Raw genomic sequence first — 7,022 nt, forward strand, 5'->3', positions numbered from 1 at the left:
CTCAGCACCCCCGCTGGAGCCCGCCCGTCCCTCCCCTCCAGGAGAGACCCCGGGGCTGGGGCGGATCCGCCATCAATCCCCCCACAGACTTTTTCTCTCTTTCATCCCCCTTTTCCCTCTTTTCCCTCTTTCCCCCTTTATCCCTCTTTCCCCCCTTTTTCCCTTCCCCCCCTTTTTCCCTCTTTTCCCTCTTTCCGCCGTTTTTCCCTCTTTTCCCTCTTTCCCCCCTTTTCCCTCTTCCCACTTTTCCCCCCCTTTTTCCCTCTTTTCCCTCTTTCCCCCTTTATCCCTGTTTCCCCCCTTTTTCTCCCTTTCCCCCCTTTTTCCCTCTTCCCCCTCTTTTCCCCCTTTTTCTCCCTTTTTCCTTCTTCCCCCCCTTTTCCGCCTTTTCCCTCTTTCCCCCTTTATCCCTCTTTTCCCTCTTTCCGCCCTTTTCCCTCTTCCCCCCTTTTTCCCTCTTTTCCCTCTTTCCCCTTTATCCCTCTTTGCCCCCTTTTTCCCTCTTTTTCCTCTTCCCCCCCTCTTCCCCCTCTTTTCCCTCTTCCCCCTTTTTCCCTTTTCCCCTCTTTTCCCCCTTTTTCCTCTTTCCCCCCTTTTCTCCCCTTTTCCCTTCTTTCCCACCTTTCCCTCTTTCCCCCTCTTTCCATCTTATCCCTCTTTTCCCCCTTTATCCCTGTTTCTTCCCTTTTCCCCCCCTTTCCCTCTTTCCTCGCTTTTTCCCTATTTTTCCCTCTTTTCCCCCTTTTTCCCTCTTTTCCCTCTTTCCTCGCTTTTTCCCCCTTTTTCCCTCTTTCCCCCCTTTTTCCCCCTTTTCCCTCTTTCCTTGCTTTTCCCCCCTTTTCCTTCTTTCCCCCCTTTTCCCCTCTTTTCCCTTTTTCCCCCTTTTCCCTCTTTCCCCCCTTTTTCCCCCTTTCCCCCCTTTTCCCTCTTCCCCGTTTCCCTCTCCCGTTTTCCCGTCCCTCCTCCCATTCCCGTGCAGCCCAACCCCTTCCCCCCTTTTCCCCAGAGCAGTTTTCATACAGATCCCCCCTTTCCCCCCAGCCCCGAACCCCCGGGGGTTTCTCAGCATCAGCAGCCACTTCACTCCCCCCAATTTAACTCTTTGTGTCCCTTTTCCAGGCTCTTTGGGAGCCCGGGTGTCCTGGGGCCGCTCTGGTTTTTGCTCCGGGGTGTTTGGAGCCCGGTGACCACGGACCTGTTTCCCTTGGGCGACGAGCTGCGTGGCTTTGCCCAGAGCCCCGGGCTGCTCTGCGGGGAAGCGCTGGAGCCCGACCTGGAGCCCAGTCTGAGCCTGGAGCCCGACCTGAGCCTGGAGCCCGACCTGGAGCCCAACCTGAGCCTGGAGCCCAACCTGAGCCTGGAGCCCGACCTGAGCCTGGAGCCCAACCTGAGCCTTGAGCTCAGTATTTACTACTGATCAGTATTTAGTAATGATGGTCAGTATTTATTAATGATGATCAGTATTTATTAATGGTGATCAGTAATTATTAATAACGGCTAGTATTTATTAATGACGCTCAGTATTTATTAATGATGGTCAGTATTTATTAATGACGATCAGTATTAGTGGTGATCAGTAATTATTAATAACGGTATTTATTAATGACGATCAGTATTTATTAATGATGGTCAGTATTTATTAGGGACAATCAGCATTTATTAATGATGGTCAGTATTTATTAATGACGATCAGCATTATTAATAAGGATCAATATTTATTAATGGTGATCAGTATTTATTAATAACGACCAGTGTTTATTAGTGATGGTCAGTATTTATTAATGGTGATCAGTATTTATTAATGATGGTCAGTATTTATTAAGGACGATCAGTATTTATTAATGGTGATCAGTAATTATTAATAACAGTCAGTATTTATTAATGACGATCACTATTTATTAATGATGGTCAGTATTTATTAATGACGATCAGTATTATTAATGATGATCATTATTTATTAATGATGATCAGTATTTATTAATAACAATCAGTATTTATTAGTGACAGTCAGCATTTATTAAGGACAGTCAGTATTTATGAATGGTGGTCAGTATTTATTAAGGACATCAGTATTTATTAATGATAGTCAGTATTTATTAAGGACAATCAGTATTTATTAATGATGGTCAGTTTTTATTAATGGTGATCAGTATTTATTAATAAGGATCAGTATTAATGATGATCAGTATTTATTAATGATGGTCAGTATTTATTAATGACAATCGGCATTATTAATAAGGATCAATATTTATTAATGGTGATCATTTATTAATAACGATCAGTATTTATTAGTGATGGTCAGTATTTATTAATGGCGATCAGTATTTATTAATGATGGTCAGTATTTATTAATAGCGATCAGTATTTATTAATGACAATCAGTATTTATTAATGACGGTCAGTATTTATTAATAACGATTGGTATTTATTAATGATGATCAGTATTTATTAATGATGGTCAGTATTTATTAATGATGATCAGCAATATGAATAAGGATCAATATTTATTAATGGTGATCAGCATTTATTAATAATGATCAGTATGTATTAATAACGATCAGTATTAATGATAACCAGTATTTATTAATGATGGTCAGTATTTATTAATGGCGATCAGTATTTATTAATAACGATCAGTATTAATGATGATCAGTATTCATTAATGATGATCAGTATTTATTAATGACAATCAGCATTATTAATAAAGACCAATATTTATTAATGGTGATCAGCATTTATTAATAATGATCAGTATTTATTAATGATGGTCGGTATTTATTAACGGCGATCAGTATTTATTAAGGATGATCAGTATTTACTAATGACGGTCAGTATTTATTAACGGTGGCTGGTATTTATCAACAATCGGTATTGATTAACGGTCGCTATCTATTAATGATGAGCATTTATTAACGGCAGAGCAACCCCTGCCCGCCACCGTTGCTTCTCTCGTGCAGGGTGGGAACATCTACCGCCTGCCGACCGCGGCTGGGAGGAAAACGCCTGCACCGGGCGGTGAGTGAACCCGTGGGAGCTTGAGGGCACGTTTGCCTTAAATCCTTGTTATTTAACCCTTTTGGCTTGAAACCTTTGAGACCGAACGCCGATTGATTCCACCGGGCAAGCTCCACCTGCCTGGAGCTTCAGTGCCGACTACGCCATCTGTTCTAAAAGCGCCGTGACTTTATCATGTTGATTTTTTTACCTATTTATCCTGATTTTTGTCACTTTAGCCACTTGGCGGCTACTCCGGTTGAGGATGGCGGCGTCTCCATGTGCCGGAACCACGGGTGGTCGGTGGACGCCGAGAGGGGGCAGGTAACGGGCACCCATGGGTGCTGCTCATTGAGCGGGGATCTGAGCGAAGGCGGCGAGGGGGACGGCGGTGCCGTCGAAGCCCTTTGCGGGGGTCGTTACCAAATTGTGCGTAACTGGATGATTTGTGAAAGTCGCTGCCGATTGAGTGGAGACGACGGGGTGAGAAAACGAGAAATAGGGAATCGCTGCGGTGTAAAGATTCGCGTTGCGCGCTCCCGCCCGGTTTGGGTCGTGTTTAGCGTAGCGGGTTTTATTATCCTCGTTATATAATGGAGAAATAATTGGGAAGAGCAGTTTGCAAAGCGCTTTGATATCCTCCAGCGCCACCGACGCTCCCGGTTCCGTTTGTGCTCAGGTGCGCGACGCGGGCGATGCAAACACCGCGAAACCATCGTTGGGAGATGGAAACGGCGCCTCCGAACCCCCGACGCTGTCCGAAAACCCCCCTGGTGATCCCGGTGTTGGTTCCAGTGACAAGGAACGAGGTGGGTGAGGAGTACTTGGATGGTTGTGCGATGATTCGGCAACCGGCGGTGCCGGAGTCGCTTCCCAGAGCACCCGTGTGTGTGTCCCTGGCTGAACCAAGGGTGCTACGTGCCCCAGAACCCCCCAAATTACACCCAAATAACACCCAAATACACCCGGGAGTAACCCTAAGGACCCAGTAGTTGGGGGGTGTCAAGGGTTAAGATCGTGAAACTGTGGGGACCCCTAATGTCCCCAGGGGCCATTGTGACATCCTGGGGACCCTGCATTGTCCCCAGGGCCATTGTGACACCATGGGGACCCACTTTGTCCCCAGGGCCCATTGTGACGTCTCAGGATCCCCCATTGTCCCCAGGGCCCATTATGACATTCTGGGGACCCCAAATGTCCCCAGGGCCCATTGTGACATTCTGGGGACCCCCTTTGTCCCCAGGGCCCATTGTGACATCCCAGAACCCCAATTTGTCCTCAGGGCCCATTGTGACATCCTGGAGACCCCCTTTATCCCCAGAGCTCGTTGTCGCACCATGGGGACCCCCTTTGTCACTGGGGCCCATTGTGACATCCCAGGACCCCCCATTGTCCCCAGGGCCCATTGTGACACCGTGGGGACACCGCCTTTTCCCCAGGGCCCATTGTGACGTCTCAGGACCCCCTTTGTCCCCAGGGCCCACTGTGGCACCATGGGGACCCCCTTTGTCCTCTGGGCCCATTGTGACATTCCAGGACCCCACTTTGTCCCCAGGGCCCATTGTGACACCGTGGGGACCCCCCTTGTCCCCAGGGCCCATTGTGACAATTAAGGGACCCCCTTTGTCCCCAGGGCCCATTTTGACATCCCAGGACCCCACTTTGTCCCCAGTGCTCATTGTGAAATTCTGGGGACCCCCCTTGTCCTCAGGGCTCATTGTGACAGCCGAGGACCTTACTTTGTCCCCAGGGCCCATTGTGACATCCCAGGACCCCCCACTGTCTCCAGTGCCCATTGTGACATCATGGGGACCACCCTTTTTCCCCAGGGCTCATTGTGACGTCCCAGGACCCCTCGTTGTCCCCAGGCCCCATCGTGACATCCTGGGGACCCCCCTTGTCTCCAGGGCCCATAGTGGCACTGTGGGGACTCATCACTTGGGCCCATTGTGACATCCTGGAGACCCCCCTTTATCCCCAGGGCCCATTGTGACACCGTGGAGACCCCATTTGTCACTGGGGCCCATTGTGACATCCCAGGACACCCCATTGTCCCCAGGGCCCACTGAGACATCCCGGCGACCACCCTTTGTCCCCAGGCCCATTATGCACATTCAGGGGACACCCCTTTGTCCCCAAGGCCCATTGTGACATCCTGGGGAGACCCCATTGTCCCCAAGGCCCATTGTGGCACCATGGGGACCCCCTTTGTCCCCAGTGCCCATTGTGGCATCTTAGGACCCCACTTTGTCCCCAGGGCCCATTGTGACATCCCAGGAGCCACCGTTGTCCCCAGTGTCCATTGTGGCATCCTGGGACCCCCGTTGTCCCCAGGGCCCATTGTGGCACCATGTGGACCCCCTTTTTCCCGAGGGCCCATTATAACGTCCCAGGACCCCCCATTGTCCCCAGGGACCATTGTGACACTGTGGGGACCCCCTTTGTCTCCAGGGCCCATTGTGACGTCCCAGGACCCTGCTTTGTCCCTGGGGCCCATTGTGACATCCTGGGGAACCGCTTTGTCCCCAGGACCCATTGTGACGTCCCAGGACCCCCCCTTGTCCCCAGGGCTCATTGTGATGTCCCAGGATCCCCATTGTCCCCAGAGCCCATTGTGATGTCCTGGGAACCCCCTTTGACCCCAGGGTCCATTGTGACACCATGGGGACCCCCTCTTGTCCCCAGGGCCCATCGTGGCACCGTGGGGACCCCCTTGTCACTGGGGACCCATTGTGACACTATGGGGACCCCCCCTTGTCCCCAGGGCCCATTGTGACATCCTGGGACCCCCCTTTGTCCCCAGTGCTCATTGTGAAATCCTGGGGACCCACTTTGTCCCCAGGGCCCATTGTGGCACCATGGGGAGCGCCTTTGTCACTGGGGACCATTGTGACATTCCAGGATTTTACTTTGTCCCCGGGGCCCATTGTGACATCCTGGGGATCCCCCTTTGTCGCCAGGGCCCACTGTGACACCGTGGGCACCCTCTTTGTCCCATGGGCCCATTGTGACCTTCAAGGGACCCCCCATTGTCCCCAGGGCCCATTGTGACATCCTGGGTACCCCCTTTGTCCCCAAGACCCATTGTGACATCCTAGTACCCCCCGCAGTCCCCAGGGCCCATTGTGACATCCTGGGGATCCCTTTGGCCCCAGGGCCCATTGTGACAGGGCGGGGATCCCCCTTGTCCCCAGGGCCCATTGTGAAACCGTGGGGACCCTCTTGTCCCCAGGGCCCATTGTGGCACCGTGGAGACCCCCCCTTTGTCTCCAGTGCCCATTGTGACATCCTGGGGACCCCCTTTGTCCCCAGTGCTCATTGTGACAGGGTGGGACCCCCCTTGTACCCAGGGCCCGTTGTGACATCCTGGGGACCCCCTTTGTCCCCAGGGCCTATTGTGACATCCTGGGGAGTCCCCTTTATCCCCAGGGCCCATTGTGACATCCTGGGGACCCCCTTTGTCCCTAGGGTTCATTGTGACATCCCAGGACCCCCATTGTCCCCAGGGCCCATTGTGAACAACCTGGGGACCCCCCTTTTTCCCCGGGCCCATTGTGGCGTCCCAGGATGCTTCGTTGTCCCCTGGGCCCATTGTGACATCCCGGGGACCCCTTTTGTCCCCAGGGTCCATTGTGACATCCTGGGGCCTCCCTTTGTCCCCAGGGCCCATTGTGACATCGCAGGAGCCCCCATTGTCCCAAGGGCACATTGTTACATCCTGGGGACCCCCTTGTCCCCAGGGCCCATCGTGGCACCGTGGGGACCCCCCCTTTGTCTCCAGTGCCCATTGTGACATCCTTGGGACCCCCCTTGTCCCCAGGACCCGTTGTGACATCTTGGGGACCCCTATGTCACCAGAGCCCATTGTGATATCCTGGGGAGCCCCCTTTGTCCCCAGGGCCCATTGTGCACATCCTGTGGACCCCTCTTTGTCCCCAGGGCCCATTGTGATATCCTGGGGAGCCCTCTTTTTCCCCAGGGCCTATTGTGACATCCCAGGACCCCCCATTGTCCCCAGGGCCCATTGT

At 52.2% G+C, this 7,022-nt stretch overlaps 1 long non-coding RNA gene across 1 annotated transcript; it reads left to right on the forward strand.

Moving 5' to 3' along the window:
• Positions 1-1,242: 1,242 nt before the first annotated feature.
• LOC139826850 (uncharacterized) lies at positions 1,243-3,374 on the forward strand. Its single transcript, XR_011736977.1, has 3 exons — positions 1,243-1,436; positions 2,958-3,015; positions 3,234-3,374. It is a non-coding gene; the product is annotated as an uncharacterized lncRNA (long non-coding RNA).
• Positions 3,375-7,022: the final 3,648 nt, after the last annotated feature.

Source organism: Patagioenas fasciata, unplaced genomic scaffold, assembly GCF_037038585.1.
Source record: "Patagioenas fasciata isolate bPatFas1 unplaced genomic scaffold, bPatFas1.hap1 Unplaced_32, whole genome shotgun sequence".
Taxonomy (NCBI): Eukaryota; Metazoa; Chordata; class Aves; order Columbiformes; family Columbidae; genus Patagioenas; species Patagioenas fasciata.